The sequence below is a fragment of the Prionailurus bengalensis genome, chromosome B2 (assembly GCF_016509475.1).
Source record: "Prionailurus bengalensis isolate Pbe53 chromosome B2, Fcat_Pben_1.1_paternal_pri, whole genome shotgun sequence".
In the NCBI taxonomy this organism is placed as follows: Eukaryota; Metazoa; Chordata; class Mammalia; order Carnivora; family Felidae; genus Prionailurus; species Prionailurus bengalensis.
In genome coordinates this window covers 120,846,673-120,874,311 of record NC_057349.1, presented here as the reverse complement: position 1 = coordinate 120,874,311, position 27,639 = coordinate 120,846,673, and positions in this window count along the sequence as shown.

Genomic DNA, 27,639 nt, shown 5'->3' with positions numbered 1-27,639 from the left:
CTTCTGATTATTTTAAAGGATTTTATTCTAACAGACTGATGATTGTGTGTGTGTATCTATGTGCATTTAACAGCTGCTGATGCATCCATTTTAAAGAAAACAGTGCAGGGGCGCCTGGGTGGCTCGGTCGGTTAAGCGTCCGACTTCGGCTCAGGTCATGATCTCACGGTCCGTGAGTTCGAGCCCCGCGTCGGGCTCTGTGCTGACAGCTCAGAGCCCGGAGCCTGTTTCAGATTCTGTGTCTCCCTCTCTCTCTCCCCTTCCCCTGTTCATGCTCTGTCTCTCTCTGTCTCAAAAATAAATAAACGTTAAAAAAAATAAAGAAAGAAAACAGTGCATATTAAATGCACTACATTGGTCAAGAAAGCTCTTGTGGTCTGTACCTTTGCCTTTAGCCAAAACCTCGTGAAATCTTTTGTTCTGCAGCTAATATATTTTTCTGGCTCCAGTGAGAACCCTATCTTTTATTTCTTTGGGTTGTACAGTGACAAGTAGTATGTATTTGTGCTTATTTGGGATTCACTAAATATCTGAACAACTCTGGCCTTGCCCCTTTGACCTGGAAATATGGGAGAAACTGTTCAATCTCTCTCTTTGCATCTACAGAGTCAGGAGCCTCCGGAGGGAGACAGAAAGAGGTCATGAAGGATTATTTCTCATCAGTGAAGAAAATGTTGTGTGAGACTCCTCTTGGCTGTTTCTCTCAAGCTGGATGGGGGGCAGGGGGGTCTTTCTCCTCTTCAGTGCTCTATATTGCAGTACTCAAAGTGGATTCTTGAGAAACTAAGGGAAAACAAAAGCTGATCCAAGGTTCCTACACTAACCTCTACGGCTGCAGGATTGAGAATCTGGGTTCAGAAATCACGAAGTGCTTTAGAGAGCCATACGGTTGTGTTCCCTAGGCTTGCAATCTGCTTCCCTTCCTTTCTCCCTCCTTCCCTCCCTTCTTCCCTCCTTCCCTCCCTTCCTTCCCTCCTTTTTAGGAATGTTTCTACTGTTTTTGTAGAAATGATTCATGCTTACTACAAAAATTCAAGCAATGTAGGAAAAGGACGCTTGATCTCTTTTAGATTGCTTTCCTAATTTTCATTAGGATCACCTTTTCGGGACTAGGATGTGAGGTCTTATTTTTGTGGTTCCGGCATGCAATATGAGTGAGAGCACTTCTAACAAACAGGGTGGTTTTGATTGGTCTCAGAGGCTTCTCCGTGCACAGGGTTACCCGTGCTGAGTGTTCAGGGTGCCTTGCTGAAATCTTCGTGGTAAGCTTTTGTTGTTTCAAGATCTTTCCTTCCCTTAAGTGGAATCAACTTACTTAGCCGTGTCGTGAAAAAGCTATGACGTTTATCGATCCCCTGGATTGACTCCACAGGTCTCACTCTTTCGCCCTCTCTGCTCTGTGTGCGTCTTCTGTGGCCGTGTGCTGGGAACACCTTCCTGGGAAGAGGACAAACCATCAGATGCATGGATGTGGTCCTCCAATGGAATTCTTAAGCCATCTTTAAAAAGCTACTTCTGGGAAGACACACAGACTTGTACGTACTTGCATACATTCTGTTCCTCCTTTTTCTTTTTAAAACATACACACCTACCCTAATTTAAAGAAGCAGCTCTTTCACGTTTAATAGCACAAGATACCCATGGGACTGTTAGAACTTAGATCTCAAAGTATTGTTCATCTTTTCTTGGTATGGATTATGTCTTACTAAGTGTTATCAAATAGACATTCTGGGAAGCTTTTGAGGTTTTCATTATGTTAGGTTTATATATATGATATCCAACTGGAAGAGGGAGAGATGTATCACAGTCCTGCACATAACAAGCAAACAGTAAATATTGTTGTTGGATATTGGAGTCAGGCCAGCGCTGAGCTCTTGAGAAACTGTGTGACTTGGGGAGCCTGCTCCTTTACAGACTCCTTTAATATCAGACAATTTCAAGATCAGGCATGTCTTTGAAGTTTTTAGTAATCCGTTCATCATTTACTTTGCAGAGAAGGCAATATCACTGGGCATGCGCGCTGTCGAGGGAAAGTTGAGTCTTCAGGAGAAGGCCACGCTGCTCTAATAGGGCAATGTTATCTGGGAGGCAGCGAAGTTCTATGAACGCTAATCTTAAAATTGTTAGATTTCGGAACATGACGTTATTAGCCCTTGAGTTTTACATTTCATCCGTTTTACTAGTATAGTTCCACGGTCAATAGGTTTTACTAGTATAGTTCCATTGTCATTGGGAGATTAGGAAAATTAAACCCAGAAAAAAAGTCTGGCACAGAGCTTTGCTTATAGTATATGCTCACTAAACATTTGGTGAATGAAGAAGTAAATGGTCAATGAATTGTACCACCCTATATGTATCTCTTAAGATGTCTGTCGATTTATTCTGAGGTTTCCAACATATTTTTCTCAGTTTTTTTTTTTCAACTGGAGTTTTCAACCAGAGTTTTCACTGGATTTCTCTCGTTTCTTTAGCTTCAAAAGTTAGATTAGAACATGGTACACTTCTGGGGAAAGTTGTGGCAACCATTACATTTTCTTAGTATTATTATGATGATGGTATCATTTCATAACATCTAATGGACAATGGCATTAAATCCTATGGTACCCAACGTCGGGCAAGCATATTTTGAAAACCATTAACTATAAACACTAATGTTTTAACAGCTTTTTATCTGCTGCTAAGAAATTACATACGCGAATGGTGGTTTTTGAATGTTTCACCCAATTCACACATTTTTTAAAAATGAGTTTTTGAAGTTTTCCTAGGGTTTGCACAGAAAATCAATGGTAGATGAAAGCTGGGAACTCAGGAATTTGTTCCTTCATCCTGTGCTTAACCAATTGGAGACAGGCTGTCTCCAGACTATATTTTCTTTTTAATGGCAATAAAGTGAATGAACTCAAAGAACAGTCTAGCATCCTGCTGAGATTGATATGAAAAAGGACAGGGGAAGGAAAGATTCCTCATTAATGGATTTATATTCTAGCGATAGGGCTCGGGGGTGGAAAGGTCATTTTGGAAAGTAAAGTGAAATATAGAGCATGCAGAAAAATTATCTTGTTATCTGACTTAGAGACATGAAGCCGCACGTTATCCTCTGTTCGTTTATTTTTTCTCCTAGTTTTCCTTTTATTTTTAGATAAATGTGAGTCAGACACATGAGACGAGAGTAATTTTTAGAAACTCTCTTCCTTTGCAAGCTTTTGAGAGCAGAGTTTTGCTCATTTTATATGATCTGATTGGACGTGCTATTTGATGGTAAAAGAACAACATATAAAAGCAAGGCTCTAAATCAGATTTGGGGACTGAGTTGGCAAAACAGCTAGAACGTATTATTAAAAATGGGGTTTATTAGGCCATAGTTGGGCAAAATTTAAAACTGAAATTAAAAATGGAGATTGAAGTTCTCCCGAGATTACCAGAGAAAGACAAGACAGTGTATCTCTGAAAGCACGTCTTACTTCCGCAAAGAGTGGGATTAGAAGGTGACTATTTTGGTGACTCTGTGCTTGATGACAGTTCCTTTATATATAAACAACTTCATTTAATTCTCAACAATTACTATTCTCAACAATTATTTTTTAAAAAAAACTATGTAGATGAGAACCTTCAGACTCTGAGAGTCTGTATTGATCACAGTGTCAATTACAGAGTGGCAGTGGCCAGGATCCCCATGGTTTTGTCCACTCTAGCTCTCTGCTCTTCCCATATCTGGAAGTTCTTTTGCGGCGCCTGCTTGTTCGAGCATTGGAGCTGCAGGTGAGCGAAGTGCTGTGTGTCCCGGCGACCTTGCACAACACACACACACACAAATGGTAAGATGCAGCTCGTGGCTCAGTTATACTCAAGTACGTACATGGCCCAGAGAGAGCACCAAGTTGTGAATGATCAGCGCTGCTGGGGTTGGGCTGGAGCCGGTCAGCCAAGATTTTATATGTGTTGGTATTAGTATATATCACACGATACTTACAAGTATTTATATTAACACATTTTTTTGTTGTTGTTTATTTGAAATTCCAATTCACTGGGCATTCTTTAGATTTGTTTGATTAGTTTGTCCTGCTATCCGCTGGGGATCTTTGGAGTGTAGGGTGTGAAGCTGGGGGCACCAGGAGGAACATCCAGGGACTTAGCCTGAGGCTTAAAGTTCACAGATCTACTCTTTGCTCTCTGTGGAATAAACAGCATTCAAAACAGAACTCCCCTAACTAAAGAGTATTTGTTTATTGTATCGCTGGAGTCATTTACACCAAGCTAAGAAGGACAAGCCATTGAGGAAGAACTGAATATTCTCTAGTGAAAAGGACTTTTCTTTTCAAAGTCACCCAACAAGCTTTCAAATAAATTACTAGTGTCTGATAAAGAGGAAATGCTAGGGTTAGAGAGGGGGAAATGAAATAAAATCAGCAGAATACATTTGTATCAAAAATATGGTATATACGTGTTCCCTGTTTAAGTTTTAAGGGAGAATAAGGGCAGATCAGATTGTATTATCCCCGTTCAAATCCTATCTAAACTAAGCCAAAATTATTCTGCTCTGTTTCAGTAACACGGAATTCTTTCCAGAGTAACAGAAGAAGGAATACCCGCTGGGGACAATGCAAAGTCATCCTGTGGATGGCAGGTGGCGTTTTTACACTTATTTAAATTTTTAAGGGTAATGGATTTTTAAAAAAAAGCTATTTTGTCACTGTATTTTTGCTTAATGATGTCCAGTATATTTGTGACATTGGGTGGTGGAGCCTGTCTCCTACATTGGTAGTGTCCACTGAAACGAAGCACCGAAACATTTCAATGTGGCGTTCTTAAAATAAAATGGTTTGTGGAAGCAGTGACTGCATACCAATTTAGATTTTTCTCTCCCTCCTCATTAAATATGTGCCTGTGGCTTTTATTTACTTTCCTCCTTGCTCCAGAAAGGATTTAAGGCAGCTCATAAATATGTGCGAGACCTATCACTCCTACACATGTGGCGGCTCAAGCATTCTGATGATTGTACATTTTCAAGTTAAATGCAGAGACTTCTTTCTCCGCGATCAGTGTGTGAGTGTGCTCCTGGGGAAAGTCACTTTACATTACATTTTACCAACAATATCGTTTTATTGTTATTATTTCAGAGTCTGTCATGAACAATGGCATAAATCCCATGTGAAGCATATTTTGAAAACTATTATGTATAAAATTTCTGTTTAACTTGGAGAATTTGTGTTGGCTGTATCGCTGTTTAAGAGGGGATGTCACTGTCTTTTCCTTAAGCCTGTCTTCACATTAGGTGAGGTTAAGGAAAGACAAAAATCTAACTGTGGTAAACACAATCTGAGTTTCATCTTCAACACTTTCGTATAATCAAAAGATAGATGCTGGTCATAACGAATCGCTTGGACTCATTGTTTTCCCGGATGAATGCTATTGGTAGGCATGCTATTCTTGCTTAAGAATAACGTGCTGTTAGTAGTTAAGGATGTGAATTGGTAAAGAGTAAATCCATTTTGAAATCATGGTGTATTTAGGATCTTGCCTTTCCTGGGGCATGATTTAAATATTAGCAAGGATGGTTGAAGGGCCAGGGGTTAACGTATTGGGATGGATTGCTTTCCGGATGTTGTTTTCAGTGGTTGTCAAATGAGCTGGGGTTTTATTGAATCTGATGACGATAACGCCAGGCTCCAGATGAGCTGGACAAGCCAAAACAAGTGGCTGAATCTCACAGAATGAATTTTAATAGAAATAACCAATAGATACCCAGCTCTGTACCCGGGTTAAGAAAACCAACTGGGAAAATGGTTCATACTGAAAATGCCGGGGGAAATAACAGCCTAGGGTTTTTAAGGAATAGTGAGGTAATTATAAGTCAACAGAGTGGTGGGACTTCCAGATTCAATAGAATTTAAGTCAGTTTTGGAGTAAACTTTTGAGGCTAAAGAAGTTGGAATAACCCCAGTCAACATTCCACAGTAGTGAAAATTTTTTTTTTTTTTCTTTTAATCCTGCGTTCACATCTAGGCACCAGACTTCAAGAGAGCATGCTTTCAAAAACAAAAGATGTACTTTGTGAGAGGATAGATGTACAGCTGTGTCAAAAGAAGGAAAACTGCTGGAACGGTCTGGAGGAAAAAAGAGCTTTATCGTTAAAGAGGAAAAGGTTTATTGTCTGATGTTAAAGGTATGCACGGACCAATACATAGAAGTTTCCATATATGGATAGACTTATTGTCACCCTTGTGTAGATAGAATGGGCTGTCTGGGGAGATCAGAACCTTTCACCTGTGGGAGAGTGAATAGAGATCACTTACACGTTGGATCTAGTCCCTTCTGAATCTGGTATTCTACAATTCTAGGGATGTTTAGAGCATTTATATACGTTATCCTGGTAATGTATATCGTCTAAATACAATCAGTTATCTCAGGAAATTCAGTGACGTTACGAAACAAACAAACAAAAAACAATCATATACACAAAGCAACTGGTTGAGTGGAAATTCCAATTATGATGCTCAGGGATCTAGGAGATATGGCTTGTTTTTCTGGCCATGGGGTTTTCTTGCCTACGTACATGACTTTTCAATGTAGTTCTCAATATAAATGGGCAAAAATGAACTATAATTCCATTACAATCAGTTGCATTTATACGCTATTGTGTCTTTCCAGCCTTTCATCATACAATGAAAAATCTCTAGATAACTAGTGCTTGTCAAGCCCCAGAAAATGGTTCACTTGTTTCCAAGAATATTTGATATTGTAAAATACTCAGATGACAAAATAAATCTGTCACTCAGAGTTTGTTTTAATAAGATTCATAAAATCAATTCTATGATTTTTTTTTTTTTTTGCCTTTCTATCAACACCCTTTCTATTTTATTTGAGCTAGTCACCAGCTGGCTTTTTTTTTCCCACCACAGGATGACTCTAAACTGCAAGATAATTATACAAAAAGAGATTTGCTCCAAAAGCAACATGGAGCAAACTATGTCAGCAATGGAAAGAACTAGTACATTTTGTTTTGAAAAAAAAAAATCCTGGGTCTGGCAATTTGCCCACTTAACCCCCAAATATTCTTGACCGCTGAATTCTAAGTGAAGAGGCTCATGTTTTCTGTTTTCATTTATTTCTAAAACTGAGGAAAATATGTTTTCACTCGTATGTGGAACTTGCAATACTTAACAGAAGACCATGGGGGAAGGGAAGGGGAAAAAATAGTTACAAACAGAGAGGGAGGCAGGCAAACCATAAGAGCACAAGAGACTCTTAAGAGAACAAACTGAAGGTTGATGGGGGAGGGGGATGGGAGAGAGGGGAAAATGGCTGATGGGCGTTGAGGAGGGCGCTTGTTGGGATGAGCACTGGGTGTTGTATGGAAGCAATGAATCATGGGAATCTACCCCCAAAACCAAGGGCACACTTTACACACTGTATGGTAGCCAATTTGGCAATAAATTATATTAAAAAATTTTTTTTTCAATAAGAAACATATTTGGGAGCATCTTTGAATAACATCCTTTGTAATGTGAAATTACATTAAAATGTAAACTGTAGAATGTTAAATTTTAGTACAATAATGCATACATTAGTTGGCTAAAATGGTTAGGTGGTATTAGACTTCTCAAAGCCAGGAGTCAAAATCATAATAAGAGTTTTAATATATTCCTTAACGATTCGTGGTGTTAAATTCCATTAGTATCTTGCTTCGTTTGATATCTCCGTATTATTACAAGGTACACTTAGTTCCAGAATTTAGAAATCAGTTATAAAAACTCAAGCCAGATTTGTTCAGCCAGAGTTGTCTCAAATTGTCTTTCAGGAAATAGAGCTTTAGGCAGAAAAGCACGTGGTATTCTGTCTTTACCGTCTTACTTTCTCAGTAAATGTAACTGGTTCAATCCACTGTTTTCCAGGTAAAAAGCCTTGTGAGAGCTGAATGTCTGAGAATACCCTGGACTACCCTTAGGCCTTAAGATATGAACTCTCAGGGGCACGGCAACATGCATGAGGATTAGAAAACCATAGCTCTCTTGGGGCGCCTGGGTGGCGCAGTCGGTTGGGCGTCCGACTTCAGCCAGGTCACGATCTCGCGGTCCGTGAGTTCGAGCCCCGCGTCGGGCTCTGGGCTGATGGCTCAGAGCCTGGAGCCTGTTTCCGATTCTGTGTCTCCCTCTCTCTCTGCCCCTCCCCCGTTCATGCTCTGTCTCTCTCTGTCCCAAAAATAAATAAACGTTGAAAAAAAAAAAAAAAAAAAAAAAAAAGAAAACCATAGCTCTCTGGAAGACTGAAAGAAAGACTGCCCTTGTTTTCCCGTGTTCTGACAAACTCCTACCATAGTAAGAGCCTATTCTAAAGCATTTCAGCGCATATTGTGTTATCTAATGGAAAGTTACATTTGTACGTGTAAAGAAGCACGGAGTTTTGAAAAACAAAGCACTGCTTAAATGTGAGGCCTTGTGGTCACATATCATTTTAATAGAGCCACATACTAAACACCATAACTTTCAATTCGTGAAAGAGACTGCGTGTTGCATAGGATGGAGCTCTATCCTAATTACTTTCTCAGAAAAGCCAGTGGAAAATTAGATGCATCCCACCAGGCAATAAATACATCACACGAAACAAAATTTAAACTGCAGAACAATCAACCCCTTTTCTTTGTTCTTTCAAAGGAGAAGCAGATTAGACCTTTTCAAAGAAGATCAAGAGCATTTTATGGGAAATTCAGGAAAAAAAAAACTGTTTGGACTGAAATCAAAATGTTATGAATAGTACTTTCTAAGTAATGACACATATCAGCAGTATTTGTAACCATAAGAACAATGTGATAAATTTTAATCACTTGGGACTCCAGCTCTGTGGGAAGTGCTCACTACACAGACATCATTTATAGGTTTCCAGTTATGACCTACATCTAAAAGACATTTTAATGATAAGTGGAGAAAGTAGATAGATTGTCTTCCTGGAGTGTTGAAGTTCCTGCTTGTTGTCATCCTCAGCTCCATTAAAAAGCAGAGGCTTTCAAAGGTACTCTTCAGTGTAGCAATCAGGAAGCAAGACCAAAGGGATGGGACTATCGAAGATAAAATATGCCAGAAACGTACACTCCTTGGGATTTCCTGTGGGAGTCTGACCAAAATAAAGCAATATTAATAAATATAAATTCTGGAACACAATTATCAACAGAAACAGGGTCTTGAAATGTACCCTTGAAATTCCTCTGGTTTCCTGGGGCAGGTCAACTCTTTCAATGTAACTGCAAATTGTTAGACCTCCCTACGGGGACAATTGCTTTAAATTATATTAAAGACCCAAAGGCTGCAATAGACATGCTAAAGGAAGGAGTTGAATTTGTTGGATGCTCTAAATCTTTGAGCTCACTTGGGGTCCTTTGGCTCCTGGACCTGGAAAACATTTGGGGACAATAAGATGTAGTTTCAGAGCACCTTGACATCAAAAAATACCCAGCTGGTCAAACTGGTTTGATCTTTTCCCCTGTCTTTATGGCATATTTGGAAAGAAAGGAAGCACAGATGATACAGATGACATAAAAGCAAGGTGAAAAAAAACCAAACAGAAAACAAGGAGGAGACTTGTGTTCTTAAACCACCAAGAAATGCCATTCTTAGATTTCATCCGAGTGATTTGAGAAGCATCTTTTCATGTAGCTTAAAGTCAAGTGAGATTTCCCAGTCCAAGTTTTGTCCCAAGGCAGGACCTTGGAGGACTTGAGCCTTTGGCCTTTCTGGGCTTCCATGCCACCCGGAGCAAGTTTGAATCCCATCTTGCAGTCAGAAAGAAACTGCTTTTATCTATCTATTGTCTCCTCACAGCATTTGGCCACCAACAATGTGGGGAAATGGAATGCCCACTGGCTCTTTTCTTTCTCATTGCATTTCTGATTTCAAAGTATTTTTGCCCCCCAGACTATAGTTTTCCTTTGTAGACTTAAGGAAGCCATTACATACAACATCCCACTCAAAGCTAGCAATTTTATGACCAGTTGGTGTAAAATCTTTTGTTTTACAGGGTTATTTGTGCAGTAGAACTAATCATAAATGTGCTTGACTTCTCCAGCTTGCTGCAAAATCAGTAGCTACTCAAATCATAGTGCTAAGAATAGAAAATGGGGCAGTAATCACTCCTCTTGCCCTAAAGAGTAAATAAAAACTCATAAATATGAAGAGACTTCTGTTCTCTAGTTATAAATTCTAATGTTCTTCTTTCAAAAAGGAGCTTCTTTAAAGGTGTGATCAGAGTGGTAGCATATTAGAGATAATCACCAAATGGAATCATCGAACCCATCATTATAGCTGTATTTTAGACCTCCAACAGCTTTCAATATTACTGTATTTTTTTTATTGTTTCCCTATTAAAAGGTAGGATCTGGTCTTCAGCTGACAAAATACTCAGAATCAAGGTTTGTTAATGGACTCACTGAAGCACCAGGATCCATTTGTTATTTGTTACTAGTTTCTTCCAAAGACGAGACGAAAACACAGCTATTTTGACTATCCAATGCATGACTCTGGCTCAGTTCCATGCAGTTACTCTCAAGAAAACATGGCCCTTCTTCAATCAAGCCGATCTGCAAGCGTCAATGATAACCTGGTCCCAAATGAAGGAACTCAAGTTCACCTAAAATGTTTAAATCACAGAATTTACCAGTTTTAAGTGACCTTCACAATCCAGACACTCCCCTACTTCTCCCATTGCACCAATGAGTAATGCAATGCCGTGCCTCGTCTTCCAAACCGAGTCTCCATATATGATGGCTTATTTTTTTTTTCTTTTGCATAACTACGATTGGTTTTTGTTGGTGGTGGTGTTGTTTCTTTCCCTTTTTTATTCTATGCCTTTGTTTTTAATTTTTAAGGAAGAACTATTTATCTTAATGGAAAGTTCTGTCGATGGGCGGACATTTTTTTCTAAGTGCTTTTTTATTTGCTTTCAATCCACTCTTTTAAGAATGCTTATCTTATGAGAAAAGACCCTGTCATGAACTGAGTGTCTGTAGAGCTGTTGAAAATACTGAATGATTACAGTGTAGCAGAAGAATGATCTCCAACACCAACTTTTTGGTTAGGTTAACTGATTACGCTTTCTGTGATTAATAAACTACCCTGCAGATTAGCAGTGAGAACTAGCTATTTAACCATAGCTATGGCTTAGCATAGATGTGATAGGCTATCTACTCGAGAAGTCTTTTGGACTGTAAAATACTTTTTAGTGTTTTGGTTTCAGTTGAAACACCATCGTTATAGTCCACTCTTCGTTCCTTATTTTTATGGCTGTGGATAAAATTTAGACACAGGAAGCCCTTCAATTATGTGTTTAATTCAAAGTCTCTGTGAAGCAGGCAAATTCCTGTACATGACAAATTGTGCTATTTTAGTTCACAAGACCTTTATTGCAGATCCCGAAGTTCAGACTTACAAAGATATAATGATAATAATCAGCCAACAGACAGGATAGGAGGATATAAATGGAAGGAAGAAGGTACATTGTAGTTGATGGATGAATGATACCTTGTAAATGACAGAGCTCGGTATCTGATCCTTAGGACTAGCGTATTTAGCCATTGCTTTTGACTTTTTCATTCACAGGGATGTTTATTGTTGAACAGTCAATCCAAACCGCACTGTACTTTTGAACTCCCCATTCTAATGGGAAGGCCTTGTCAGAGAGAAATCTGAATTCACACAGATTTGAGAAGTGATGTAAGATACCACATACTGTGTTTAACAGCCTTTGAAGCTCGGACCCTCCCCAGATATAACACACACATCATTCCAACACTCACAAAGCTTAGCTGTGATGAACAGCTCCACTGAGACTGAAATTATTCAACCAATATCCCAGCCCCTGGCTCACCAAAAATCCCCTCCACGAACGGGTCCCTTTGAAGACCTCTGTGTTCAGGGGAGTGATGTGGCCACATCAAGGGTCAGAAATCAATCTAGCTCTGATTATCCAATTGATTATTGTCTGGGAACTGGACCTGAGACTTCTAATCCCATCAGAGAACGATAATCAGGTTTCATGACATTCATCCTTAATTGAGGGGCATCTTTGCTTCTGTTTTCTTTAGATTATATCCACATGAAATCATCTGACTAAGGGTTCTGTGTATCATACATCCTCATATAAAATGAAATTTCTGTTATTAAAAAACAGAAAGCACTCATAAAATGTCTATCCCCAAATTCCTCTTCCTTCAATATGTTCAGTATGTCCAAAACAAAGCATGGCTTAATGGGGACAAGCAAATTCTACTTCCAACGTAACATTTTTGCTTCTTTAACATAAGGATATCTTATGCTTTGGGCTGCTATCCTCTATGTGCATGAAACGAATTGACCTCTCATTTTAAAAGAACGTAGCAGAACGTGAAAGATCTTTCTTGTTATCTGAGCAGAAAAATTGCCGTATTCAAAGCACACAATTTCACTTTCAAGTAAGACAGTTTCAGCCCTCTATTATTAATGACTGGAATTTTAAAAAACAACAACAAACCACTCAGATACTTTTCCAAGACTCACAATCTGGATCCTTCCCATTTCGCCAAACCTCCCACTAGACAAGTAGGAAAGATAAACAAAGCAACAGACCCCTGGGTTGTACACACTGACAAGATTGCAGGCTCCGGGATTAGAATGTTTTATCCCCATATCCAGTGTCTCCCAGAAGGACATCTAGTAGGAGGAAAGAGGAAGCACGAGGTTAGGAACTTAGAAAGATTGGGCAGATAGTCAAAGCACTGGATAGATGAGGCAGCCTGTAACTCATTAGCAGAGAATCTCCCAGGGGCCTCTCAAACATCCTACAGCTGGCAAAGGAAGCAGACATCTTCTGACCGCCCAGGCTTTCACTGTGCCTACACCCGCTACCAGCCAGGGTGCTCGAGGCGTGCTGGAGAGAGGGGCCAAGGAAGGCCTGCTGAAGGTGTAAAAGCTGTGAATCCACGTGTGCTGAACTGAAGGCACGATGAAAAATATTGCCGTGACTGCTTTCGTGCAGATGCCAGAGTAGGAATGGGAAGGAGAGAAAATGGAAGTATTGGGGCCTTTCACATGTCATTTAAAATTGATCAGACGAGTAAGTGGCTTGTTAGCAGGCACAGGGTACCAGAAACATGCTTCAGAACAGTTGAGGGAAAAGCCCTCTTTGTTTTTGATGAGGACTTTACTAAAAAGTTCTAAGGATTTCATGCTCATGTTTACCCCAAGGGTAAATAGCCCAAGGATAAATATATTTTTTGTTAGTGAAAGACAGATTTGTTTTGACATTGCTCGTTCAGTCCATTAAAGAATCATTTACTAATCTATGGCTGCATTTGTTAAGAAAAAGAAAAAGAAAAAAAAAAAGAATACCCTAAGCCTCTGAGTGATCCTTGGACACACGTGAGCCCTAGCCTGGTTCACATCAGCGGGAAAGGTCTTTTGAGACCATTTCACCCAGTGGGTCTCAACCCAGCAGACACAACGACCTTTTGAATTATAAATATTTTGTACCATCTCCTTACTAGCTAAAATATCATTCCTAGATAGTTGTTTCCATGTACACACATCATTTTCAAACTTTAATAAATATCCTACCTGTAATAAGAAGGAGAAATAAAACAAAAAGTAATTTGTAATAAAACAATGTGCCAGTTTAGGGGCACCTGCACAAGAAGATACTACGAAGTGGTCGTAGGCTTGCCCCTACTTAGTTTGGATTTAAATAAGGACAATATTCAAATGCATATTGTCAGCACCTTATTTTAGATTGGTATTTTGTAATAGGGACTAAACTATTATATTCTCATAAACACTTAGATTTATCATGAACATGAACATGTAAAAAAAATGTAGCGACATAGGTGTTTTCAATCACCACAAGAAGTGTATTGTTTCTAGGGAAAGAAAGTATTTTAAAATTTGGTTAAGATACTTTATATTTTCATGCAAATATAATTGGCTTCCGGGCTCAGATAATTATGTGTTTTCATCCCATGCCTGGCAGACATTGGCACGCTGTGTGGACATGTACAGGTGGGACTGTTGTACGTATAAAAGGATATCAGGTATCTCCAGTTGGGTCCATTAGATGCCAGTATTGCTCTACCGTCTCAGATTTTTGTGGAAGCCATAATCGTTCTTTCGAAAGTTTCCAAATTTTCCTACACCCAGGTGTTGAAAACTATTTTCTATTCAATGTACAGATTTAAAACTTGAGGCCCCGAGAGGCTAAATCCCTTGTTCAGTATCACACAATTAGTTTGTTCCAGAATCAGGATTGCTCACCAGTCTCATGGACTGTTTGCTCCTCAATTTCATTATTTTCAAAGCCTCTATGAAATCTCTATAATGACTTGACCCCTTCCACGCAGGCTGTCTCTGACTTCCTTTTCCTATTTCCTATAGTCGTTTTCTTGGGCCCAACCTGTATACTCACCATCCCCCAAACGCCTTGTCAACAGGCCACTTGGGTATTGTTTTTCACATTTCCCATGCTCAAGGCATCCTCTCTGAACATCTCTTCTCAAAGGTACTTTGTTCCAGGGAGAATTTCTTCACTCCCAAAGCTGAAATGGTCTCTACGTCTAGTTAACTTCTGTAGACGCCCTTGTGTAGCTCTTGTCCGGTCACACATTGACTTGCACCATTTTGAGAGCGTATCTATCTAGTAAACACCTCAACGGCAGGGCCCATACCTCCTACATCTTTGTGTGCTTCTCACTACTTATCATAGCTATCTAACACAGAGTAGGAAACTTAGAATCAGTTCTAGATTTGTACTGTTAATCATAGCAGTGCCCAAAATCATCATCCAAAGTGCTGCTCACCATTTGAGTTAACTTACTTGCTTATCTCCGAACGAGGCAAAGCACAACTTCCAACAATATGGCCTTGTTGGGGAACATCTGGGAAAGAACAACAGAGACATCAGTCTGGCTTGCAGTGGTCAGGAAATGAAGTGGTTCATTCCTAGCAACGGCCCATTTTGTATTTTGGAGGCAGAGATATAAACAATGGCAGGCTTTGCAAAAGCAGCTGCAGTCACAAATCTCCCAACAAGCTTCATATGTGCAAACGACAGGAAGGACTCCCGGTGCCATATTGGGCTTCTCAGTCACACACGGGAGTGGGGCAATCACTGACCGTAGTGTCATCTTTGAATACAACACAGAACAACGCGTTCATATCCCACTTGCCATGTGAGTGAAGGTGGAAGAGAAATGGGGTCGGGTTGCCCACACCAGCTGGTCATTTGTTAGGCTGTTTATTAACCCGCAGCAAAATCTGAACAGAAATTTCATCCTTGAACAGAAACAACAAATATTTAAGTTGAAGTAGAAAAGAGCCCTCAAATTAATCTGTGCCAATTTTATAGATGATATCCAACTTCAGGTTTTATTTTTTCCAAGTGTCTGCTGATTCGTTGTCAGGTTGTTTGGGTTATCGCCTTCTCATCTGAACGTTGTGGAAGTGCAAGACACGAGATGTAACATGATGTATTAGGCATAGAAGTAATCAAGGAAAAATGGAGTTAAGCCCCTGTATTCTTTGGAAATATGCATAAATATTTACAAATGATAGAGTTAATTCCAACTTTTTTTTTTTTTTTGGTAGATGAAATAAATCCCAATTTTTTGTAAATGAGAAACATCAAATTCTGGGAAGCAATAGGACAACAAAGCAAAAACACTGGGAAAGTTGATTTATGACCCCCAAAAAGCAACTGCATGCAATTTCCATAATTTTTACTGCTCTAACACCTTTAGAGACTTACATGTTTGAAATGTCTTTTTTTTTTTTTTCACACTTGTGCCTAACTTTGGTAAGAATTTGGTCCTTAGCTGTGCTTCTGGACACAGGTGATTTAAAGTCAATGCTGTCTTAAGTATCAGAGATGCCATTCATCATATTTCTGGCTTCTTGGGCTTGTGGTGCACGGTCCATGATATCACATTTTCAAATAGTTTAGTTTTTGACCTACCGTTTTTAACTCTTCCTAGAATTTGCCTCAAAATACAGAAATGAAAGCAGAGCTTGTCCACATGTCAGCAGTATGGGCGATGACTGATCTGGCAGACCAGCCCAGTGATCAGAAGATTTTCATAATTCATGGCTTTGTGGGATTTGGTTAAATAGCAAATTCTATTCAGAGGAGATACTTCTAGCTGAGAAGAGATGTATTTAAAATAATTATCTGTGGCTATTACATCGCACTGGTAGCATTTTACATTAATTGGCCAATCATCTAAAACACTAGAGATGGGGCGCCTGGGTGGCGCAGTCGGTTGAGTGTCCGACTTCAGCTCAGGTCACGATCTCGCGGTCCGTGAGTTCGAGCCCCGCGTCGGGCTCTGGGCTGATGGCTCAGAGCCTGGAGCCTGTTTCCGATTCTGTGTCTCCCTGTCTCTCTGCCCCTCCCCCGTTCAGGCTCTGTCTCTCTCTGTCCCAAAAATAAATTAAAAAAGTTGAAAAAAAAATTTTAAAACACTAGAGAAAATGATACTGAGGATGGGTAAGCTTCGATTGGAGAGAATGGGAAGAAATATTATCTCAGGGGTACGGAGGTTGATCTATATCAATAATAAAAAGATGATTATTTTGTGCTCTTCCTACTTAGAAGCCACAGGTTACACATCATCGGTAATGGTGCTGTTTCTCCATTTCATCGGCGGACATACGGTAATTATCTGGGGGACTCATTCCCACTCCTGATGTCAGTTAGCTGGAGGGACATGCTGGAGTTAGCATTCAGTGACAGTTCTGTGCAGTGATAACAAACTACTGTGCCTGTCTTGTCGTACAGAACTTCCTGTAAGAGGTGATGAATGATTAAGGAAGGATCCTTTTCAAAGGCAGAAACAAACTCGTTTGGACGCCTTGGATCGCATCAATTGATTCCAGGGAAGTCCAGACACTCGTGTGTAATTTTTTTTAAAAGCAACATGAATTCTGTTTTAATCAGAAATGCCTGGTCATTTTAATCAAGATAGGCAGACCGCAAATATATAGAGACAACCAGGAGGATGGGCTCCGAAGGGAGCATATATGGAGGGAGGTGGAGATAGTTTCCCGTGGATCTGGGAGCTACTCGATCTGTCTCGAGGCAATGCGCCCCTGAACCCGTGGGCCGAGGCTTACTTTCAAGAGGAATAGGTACACATTCCAGGGAAAAATATCTTACACAAACATTATGTGGAGTGGAATAGAAAAACAGAATGTCATTTCTCACTTGTGTACCAATTATGTTAGCCACAGCAAAGAAATTTGACTGACTTAGATGATCAATATCCGTTTTCAAAAATGATTTCTGTGGGCAGAAAATATTTTGAGAAGGTTTAGTGATAACACTTTTGCATTCATAAACGTATCACCTGGGTCCATGTCTGAGACCATCTAACGCACAGAGTTGTGCCAAGAATCCTAGACTCAGAACCAATTGCAGGGCTCGAGGTACGTGTGACCGTAACTGAAGGTCAAAGTCATATTTCCCAGGACTTGCTTCAAGGGAAACCCAACTTACTGATAAATTCAGGCTCCCAATTAAGATGGAGAGGTCTATCATTTTTCATCTATATCTATAGTTCAGCTTCATGTCTCACACACAATTCTACACCTGCCCCTCCTCAAACTGACTCACTTCTTCCATGAACACCCTGGCATTTCCTGTACCCAACTCCTCCATCAAGATTCTACCAACCCTTTAAGACTTATCTCAAGTGTCACCTCTTTCCGGAAGCCTTCCCCCATCCCTCCAACTAAATTCATCTTATTCTTTTCAATATCTTCATGCTTCACACACTCCTGAAATGTTAGAACAGACGAAGGGGAAAATAAAGTTCTGTGGCGTATTCAAGATTTTGAAAAGTACTTCAAATAACTTTTATTGACTCTTGAACTACGTTAATAATACATATATACTGAAAATGAAAGGACATTAATTCTACTAATAATTACTTTTCATTACTTTTATGTGTTTGTGTGTAAGCATACACATGTAGATATATAACATTATTTACACAAAGGAAATCACATAATAAAGCTTCCTAAACTGTTTATTTTTATTTTATTGATGCATATATAGTTCCACATTTAAAAAAATGTCAATGGCTATGCAGTGTTTCATTGTATGAAGATAGCAAAATTTATTTAGCTAATGCCTTATTCTGGGGGATTTCAGGTTTTTTACCATCTTGTGCTATTACAAACATCTTTAGAGCAAAGTACTTTTTTCACATCCCTTCAGAAATATGTATTAGGTGTCTGTTTTGTCCTGGGCATACTGCGATAATTATACTGTGACATGTTATTTTCTCTGGATAAATTAGTAAAATTTAAAAAATCTGAGTCAAAGTGTATGAATACTTTGATGTATCAATTTCCCACTATGCTCTTATTTTTCATCTTTGCCGACAGAACATGGAAAACTATTTTGCATTTATTTGTTTGTTTTTCTATAAAGTTTGTTTTTTTTTTATTTTGAGGAAGAGAGAACACAGAGAGGGGGAGAGAGGGAGACTCTCAAACAGGCTCTGTGCTGTCAGCATGGAGCCCAAAGTGGGGCTTGAACCCATGAACCATGTGATTGTGACCAAGACCTCAACTGACTGAGCCACCCGGGTGCCCCAACGTTTATTTAGTTTTAAATGGGATTTTATGTTTAAAAATGGGTTTGGGAATTTTATTTCCTTTTTTTTTTAATTAACAGTTATCTCTTGTACATTTAAAATATCAGGGGTTTATTTCTTTTTTACTAATTTGGAAAGCTTCTTTATTATGTTAAATAGATTAACCATTTGTCTATCACTATATTGCACATGTTTCCCTTCTCTTTTTTTCTTTTCTTTTCTTTATTATTTTTTTTTTCTTACATTTGGTTTCGTTGTTTTTGTTTTAAACAGACTAGGAACCTGGGGTGGCCCAGTCTGTTGAGCATCTGAATTCAGTTCAGGTCATGATCTCATGGTTCGTGAGTTCGAGCCCCCACAGGGCTCTGTGCTGACAGCTCAGAGCCTGGAGCCTGCTTCAGATTCTGTGTCTCCCTCTCTCTCTGCTCCTCCCCCACTTCTCTCTCTCAAAAAATAAATGTTCAAAGAATAAAAATAAATACAAATAAACAGACTGAAAAAAACTTTCATGAAGCCAAATCTTTTCTCTTTTTTCCTTATGTCTTTTGCCTTTGGTATCATGCTTAGAAAATTCTTTTAAACCGTCTCAGCACTACTTTAGAAAGAGTTGTATCCTTATGGTTGTATTGTATCCACTCAGCTAACTTGCAGGTACATTTCACAGAATTCCATTCTCCTAGAGCGCCAAGTTCCCTTGGGCCAGAAGAAACATTTTGTACTTTACACTCAGAAGGTTGGGGGGGGGGGTGGAGGGGGTTGGGGGGGGCTGGAGGGGGCTGGGGGGGGCTGGAGGGGGCGGGGAGGGGTCACCAGGTCCTGCTGCAGCTCAGACATGTTGCCGTGTATGGGCCCGCTCACCCTATTCATCCCGTTGATCTCTCTGTGCCCTCCTCTATCTCCTCCAACTCCTGGGGCAGGTAGGTGTGTGTTTAGATCCATCAGGAAGAGCCTCGTTCCTGCAGGACCCCTGTGCCATCAAATCTGGAGACTTGGGGTTGAGTTTAATTCAAACCGTAATTACAGAAGCATAAGTATTTTTTAAAAAGTGTCTGTAATCAGTAACATGAGATATCATATCATTTGTTTACATCTTCTTTGCTATATTATTTTACAAATATAAAATATAGCTCTTTCTTATTTTGAAAAATGTCAATACAAGTAATTTATGTTTTCTGGTTACTGTTAGTGGGATCTCGATAGAGGATAGATATTTCGAATTACTTCTATAGGCATATGAGAGGACTCATTGTTTTCTTCACATATTTATCACATACGCCACCTTTCTGAACTCTATTAGTTCTCAGAGGTTTTCAAATGAGTCTTTTGTTTTTATTTTTAATTTTTTTCAACATTTATTTATGTTTGAGAGACAGAGCATGAGCAGGGGAGGGGCAGAGAGAGGGAGACAACAGAATCCGAAGCAGGGTCCGGGCTCCGAGCTGTCAGCACAGAGCCCAATGCGGGGCCTGAACCCACAGACCGTGAGACCATGACCTGAGCTGAAGTCGGATGCTTAACCCACTGAGCCACCCAGGAACCTCCTCCAGTCTTTGGATTTTTTTTTTTTAATAAAGATGTACTAATAATGATACTTTGCATTTTATTTGGCAATATTTGGAAATTTTTTCATTTTCCATACCTTAGCGATAGTTTAAAATGTATCAACAATGCTAATCTGCTTAAGTTTTTAGGAAGGAAGTTTGGCTTAGGAAGGAAGTTAGGAAGGAAGGAAGCAAGGATAAACTGGCAAGTATTAGGCTTACTTCGGGTCAAGTTAAAGAATTAACACAACCAGCGTTCCTCTAGAAGGCTGGGCCAATTAGCAGTTGTAATTAAAGCCAAATACAATTGCCTGTATAGTACTGGGATTTTCTAATCTTTTGCAACTAATTGGCCTGGTGAAATCTGTGTCATAAAACCGGCATCAAAACAATGTTAGAAGGGAAATAGTTACATGAAATCTCTAGCTGACTTTCTCCCAGGTGGTGGAGAACCCGGTGCCAGGTCCCGGAGGGTCTTAGAGAGAAGGTGAGGTTGGCAGCGCCCCCTGAGGGTGAGAGGCAGAAAAAAAAAACTGATTCAGGGTTTCTGGACATTTAGCCGCGCGCGCACGTGTGTGTGTGTGTGTGTGTGTGTGTGTGTGTGTTGACAGTGCACAGGGGCTAGTCTTGAGTTAATTGCAAAATAATAGATCATATTACAGGTTTCTCCTTCCCCTTCCTTTTGCTTTTTCCACGTTGCTTTGCAGTGTGTAGGAGCAGCCTGGGTGGTAATTAGGCTGTGTCTGCCCACGGTAAGAGCTACTGCAGGGAGACTTAGCTATCACGTAACTCTTGTGTAAATCTCTCCAGTGTGGGATTTGATGTCGAGCCTTCTAATGGACAAGTAATAATTCTCTTGGGAAGAGATCTTTTTCCTGCCACTACTAGTTTGAGGGGGCGTTTTCATTCTGTCCTTCAAAAATGTCTCTTACTCGAAACAAAAAACAAAAATGACTGTTACACAACCTTGCATCCAAAGCCATAGCTCACGGGGCTAGGCCTTTTACAGAAGGAGAATGGACATTTCCCCCCCAAAAGCCATAGACCTAGGCCAACCCTTACTCTCGGTCTTTTCCCTCATCTGCTCAGACTCCGACAATCCAGAGAGGAGCAGGATCTGATTTCTTTGCATTTACTGGCCTAAAGGACTTAATGATAAATGTGTTAGAGAACATTTTTGCTAGGAATTAAATTCCCTTAAGTACTTTGCCTATGCTCATTGGTTTAGGAAAAAATAAGGCAGAATTTACTTTAAAAACATTTAAAAATAGATGGGAAAACCACGCAAGAAAATTCTAGGTGTTTTATATAAATGGTAAATGGCTGTGTCTGGCCCTAAGTAGCATGATGAACTGGGCAGAGATTTTTGGACTTACCCAAGACTTTGGTGGCAAAAATCAGTCCAAATACTCATCAGGCATATAGTTCAGTTCTTATAGCATCAACATCAGACTTCTGTTTACCTGTTTTCTTTTCACCTCTAGGAGTTTTATAGGGACTCTTGGTTTCTTCCAATCATAGAAGAAAAGAAGAAGTGACAGAGAGAGCGCTATTTGCCCACAGAAATGGGTGACTGACAAATATTGGTGTTCAGACATTAGGGAGAGCTCAGTGTGAGACACGTTAGGGACAGAGGTTTTCACACTGATACTGACAGTGTGGGTTGCTGCCCATGTGTGGCACCTGCCCTGAGTGTACAAATGGCCGAAGGGATGGACGTTTTTCTTCATAATCACAGAACAAAATTCCCATTGAGGTTTTGACTTTTGATATATTCTAGAGGTCAGTTTGCTGTTATTGCTGTTTGACTGTTGTAGGCATACCCCATTAATTTCCCCTCCTCTCCGTCTAGCTGAACACGGGGAGGCATATCGCCCACCAAAAGCACCGAGTACTGTTAGACATGAGGCTGGTGTGCGACCCATCCTCCCACCTCATGCTCGTGCTCACATATCTTCAACTGCTTCAAGAAGCACCCGTCAAGAAAGATTTCAGGAATAACCTGAAGAGTGACCCTCAAGCAGAGGAGTCAGAGAGCTCCAATCAAAAAACATGAAACCTTGGATTTTTAAACGTTTGTTTAAAAAAGTTTGATAGGTGCTCCTAAATTGCATCGTGAGATGCTTTCATAACAGGGAAGTAGAATCCTTTGGAGAAGACAAAAATGGATTCTTTATTATCTTATAGAGCATGGGTAGAAGTTAATCAGACCTATTGGCTAGAGTGGAAAACCCAGCATTCTTGCAAATGCTAGTGGGAAAGTTCCAGGGAGGTCTTTTGTGTATCCTTGTTTTCTTTTGTCTCTTATATTTATCATTTGGATATTTCTTTTAACTTTTTTAATGCTTATTCATTTTTTGAGAGAGACAGACAGACAGAGCACGAGCAGGGAGGGGTCAGAGAGAGAAGGAGACACAGGATCTGAAGCAGGTTCCAGGCTCTGTGCTGTCAGCACAGAGCCCAATGCGGGGTTCGAACTCACGAGTGGTGAGATCATGACCTGGACTGAAATCGGACACTCAACCGACTGAGCCACCCAGGCGCCCCTATCATTTAGATATTTGGTAATGTCTAGTGCATAACACCTAAACATTTGATGTCTATTGATTAAGTAATAATGTACATATTCAGACTAATAAGATAGTACAAAAGAAGGGCCACAGCCTAAATGCTTGGGCTAAAACTGGATTTTCAGTACAGTTTTCAAGGGTAGAAAATACTTATTCTTTAAGAAGAGTCTTATGGGGCGCCTGGGTGGCGCAGTCGGTTAAGCGTCCGACTTCAGCCAGGTCACGATCTCGCGGTCAGGGTGTTCGAGCCCCGCGTCGGGCTCTGGGCTGACAGCTCAGAGCCTGGAGCCTGTTTCCGACTCTGCGTCTCCCTCTCTCTCTGCCCCTCCCCCGTTCAGGCTCTGTCTCTCTCTGTCCCCAAAATAAAATAAACGTTGAAAAAAAAAATTAAAAAAAAAAAAAAAAAGAAGAGTCTTATAAGTAAATTAGACATTTTTAACTTCAAATTATGTTTCAGTAAAAATGGAATAATTTGGAATCTCCCACGTGAAGCCATTTTTTTTATTCAAGGTAGATATACCTATAGTGGTGTTTTATGCTGATGAAGCGGCATTGAACTTCCCGAAGGCATAAATAGCTAAACACGGTTATAGTAACAGAAAAATTCTAGAGTATTTTTTTTAGTTTGGCTACAGTGAAGCATAGAATGCCAATTCCCTCGGAAAGGTACAATGCAGACACTAATAATTATCTAACAATTTCAGGAAGAATAGAATCAAAAGAAAGTATGCTGGCAAAGGAGGAAAATGGAGATGAGTAGCCGTTCGGTGTAAGAATGATATGGGGAACCAGATGCAGAATACATTTACATTGTAAGGTTTGTCAAAGACGGTAAAGAAGGATTTAAGCAGGGGAAGTGAGGTGGTAAATGAGGAGGAAGCCACAAAGAAGATCTGCTCAAAACACAGTTCAATCAAGTTAATAGTATCTACAAAATAATTTAAAAGCTAAAATCACTCCTAAGTAGGAGAAAAATAATTCGAATAACTGAGAAGCAAAAGAGCAGATACCTAGTTGACATGGAGCCCGAAGTATATGTAAAAAGAAAAAGAATACTGGTGTACTCGTTTTTATTATTTTGCTTGTTTAGGGATGCAGATTAGAAACTAGACATATAAAAATTGGCAAAGACAAGAATGTACTATTTATTAACCAAGAAGAAATCCCATTCTTATTATAGTTGACCTTGTTAGAAGTAAAACAGTAATCTAATATATTAAAGATCTTAGTTAACAAGCATTAGTATACATTCACATTATGCACAGCATTACTAAGCGTTGGTCATCCTAATACTATAGCAGAAGGTTGTTACCAGATTCTATGGATGCATGACAAGAGTTGGTTAGGTAACCACAATAAACATAATTTTTCTGATTACTTGAGAGAAATAAAAAAGTAGGAAGCAAAAAGCTGTAAGGGAGAAAAATGTATAGTTTAAATGAACTGTATAAAGAACATAGTCACTATAATAAAAATTACAATTCTAGCAATCCCTGTCAAAATAACACTAGCATTCTTCGCAGAGCTGGAACAAACAATTCTAAAATTTGTAAAGAACAAGACCCCAAATAGCCAAAGCGATCTTGAAAACGAAAACCACAGCTGGAGGCATCACAATTCTGGACTTCAAGCTGTATTACAAGACTGTAATCATCAAGACAGTATGGTGCTGGCACGAAAACAGACACATAGATCAATGGAGCAGAATAAAGAAGCCAGAAATGGATCCATAAACGTATGGCCAACTAATCTTTGACAAAGCAGGAAAGAATATCCAATGGAATAAAGACAGTCTCTCCAGCAAATGGTGTTGGGAAAACTGGACAGCGACGTGCAGAAGAATGAACCTGGACCACTTTCTTACACCAGACACAAAAATAAACTCAAAACGGATGAAAGACCTCAATGTAAGACAGGAAGCCATCAAAATCCTCCAGGAGAAAGCGGGCAGAAACCTCTCTGATCTCGGCCACAGCAACTTCTTACTCAACACGTCTCCAAAGGCAAGGGAGACAAAAGCAAAAATGAACTACTGGGACCTCATCAAAATAAAAAGCTTCTGCACAGAGAAGGAAACAATCAGCAAAACTAAAAGGCAACCAAAGGAATGGGAGGAGGTATTTGCAAATGACATGTCAGATAGAGGGTTATATCCAAAATCTATAAAGAACTTCTGAAACTCAACACCCAAAAACACCCCAAATAATCCATTGAAGAAATGGGCAGAAGACATGAATAGACACTTTTCCAAAGAAGACATCCAGATGGCCAACCGACACATGTAAACATGCTCAACATCACTCATCATCAAGGAAACACAAATCAAAACCATTATGAGATACCACCTCACACCTGTCTGAATGGCTAAAATTAACAACTTAGGCAACAACAGATGTTGGAGAGGATGCAGAGAAATGGGGAACCCTTTTGCACTGCTGATGGGAATGTAAACTGGTGCAGCCACTCTGGAGAATAGTATGGAGGTTCCTCCAAATATTAAAAATAAAACTATCCTACAATCCAGCAATTGCACTAGTAGGTATTTATCCAAAGGATAAAACAGTGCTGATTTGAAGGGACACATGCACCCCAATGTTTATAGCAGCACTGTCTACAGTAGCCAAAATATGGAAAGAGCCCAAGTTTCCATCGACTGATGAATGGATAAAGAATATGTGGTATATATATTCAATGGAATATTACTCGGCAATCAAAAAGAATGAAATTTTCAAATTTGCAACAACAATAGAGTTATTTTAAGTGAAATAAGTCAGTCAGAGAGAGACAAATGTATGATTTCACTCATATATGTAATTTAAAATACAAAACAGATGAACATAAGGAACGGAAAGCAAAAATAATATAAAAACAGAGACGGAGACAAACCATAAGAAACTCTTAAATATAGAGAACAAACTGAGAGTTGCTGGCAGGGTGTTGGGTGGGGGAAGGGTAAAGGGGTGATGGGCATTAAGGAGGACATTGGTTCAATGAACACTGGGTGTTATACATAAGTGATAAATCACTAAATTCTATTCCTGAACAAAATATTTGATTTTAAAAATGTATATATAGGTAGATGTGTTTGGTATTATCCTATTTATGCAAAAAAATGCAATTTTTAATGTGAGAAAAAGATTCTATGATACACACACACACACACACATATATATATATATATATATATATATGTTCAGATATGGAAAGATGTTCAGCTTTGTTTCATAGCTTCTCAGCACCATGTGATTAACAGAAATTAATATAGACAGACAAAATTAATTAATTAATAATCAGCAACAGTCAAAACGGTGAGAGACTAAAGAAATGTATAAGTAATTTAGAAGAGCATACAACAAATAAAAAGTTACCTAGAGGGGCACCTGGGTGGCTCAGTTGGTTGAGAGTCCGACTTCGGCTCAGGTCATGATCTCACAGCTCCTGAGTTCAAGCCCCTCATTGGGCTCTGTGCTGACAACTCAGAGCCTGGAGCCTGCTTTGCATTCTGCCCCTCTCTGTCCCTCCCCCTGCTTGTACTCTGTCTCTCTCTGTCTCTCAAAAATAAATAAACATTTAAAAAAAAAGTTTACAGAGATCAAGAGATTGCTATAGTTTGGATTTTATTACATAGTTGGAGAGAAAATGAAAACAAAAACATTGAATTATGAGGTGAAGATACAAATAGCATTAATTGAAAACATTTAATTAAAAAAAGTATGACAATTTAAGCAAAACATCAAAATATAAAAATTAGAGGTTTTTAATTGCTTTACAAAAGGATTTTTCTTTTAACAAAAAGCTTCATCATAGAATTTCTTAAAATAGATTCTTCTACAGTATTGAAAACAGCATTCAATTTATAAAAATCAACTTAGTGATTTTCAATAAAATATAGCTGAAATTAAGAAAAAAAAAAAGATCGGGGTCAAAACTTTAAGGAAGCCAACCATTTGCTGATCACTGAGTAGTCATGACCTGTCATATGTATCATTCCTCTTAACTAAATACCTGTTGTCTAAGCATTCTTGACACATTTTACAGATGAGAAATTGTAAATCAGCAAGATGAACTAATTTAACCCAAGTCCACTGATGTTAGTAAGTGGCCGAGTTGTGATTCAAACACGGTTCTTGCTGACTCTGTTAGATGATATTCATTAGACTATAATGTATTATCCATAATTGCAGTGAGAGGTTCACAAGACTCAATAATACTATAAGGGAAATTCACCTGATACTCTCTCTTTAATATATATTCATTGGAAGCTCCAAAATTTAGAGGAAATTCAAAAACAATCAAGGGACATAAAAAATACTGGCTTAAGCAATAACAAGTGAGACAAGACATTGACTGATACCTTAATATGAAGAATGTACCCAACCTGAAAAAGTTTAAGACATAGGAAGTATAATTTTGGTGGTGAGTCACCTAAAGAAAAAATCCTTTAATTAAAGTACATATTTCTTCATAACATTTGGCCATATGACTAATTCAATTACGTTAGCTGTCTTTATATATGATCTTATTGGCTTAGTGTAAGTGATATGGTAGAACAGCTGTCCAAACGAAGGGATTTGCTATGCTGAAATCCGCCAGTTTCATTAAACAGGTCAGAAAAGAAAGTATTTGTGAGATAAGAAGTTACTGGAATAGATGGATTAGATGATAAAGTTACCCCTCCAATGTGCGAGTTATTCCTCTCAGTAATGTCCATTCATTTATTCATGTAATGATTGAGAGCCTGACCTGGGCTGGGCACTTTTTCTAGGTGCTACAGATATCACACAACAGTACAAAGCGCTTGTCCTGATGGAACTTACATTCTAGTGGGAAGACGATGAAAAGTAAATAGAGAAACAAAAAAAAAAATTGTAAATCACAGGAAGAAAAAACAACAGCAATATCAACAACAGAGAAGAAGGAA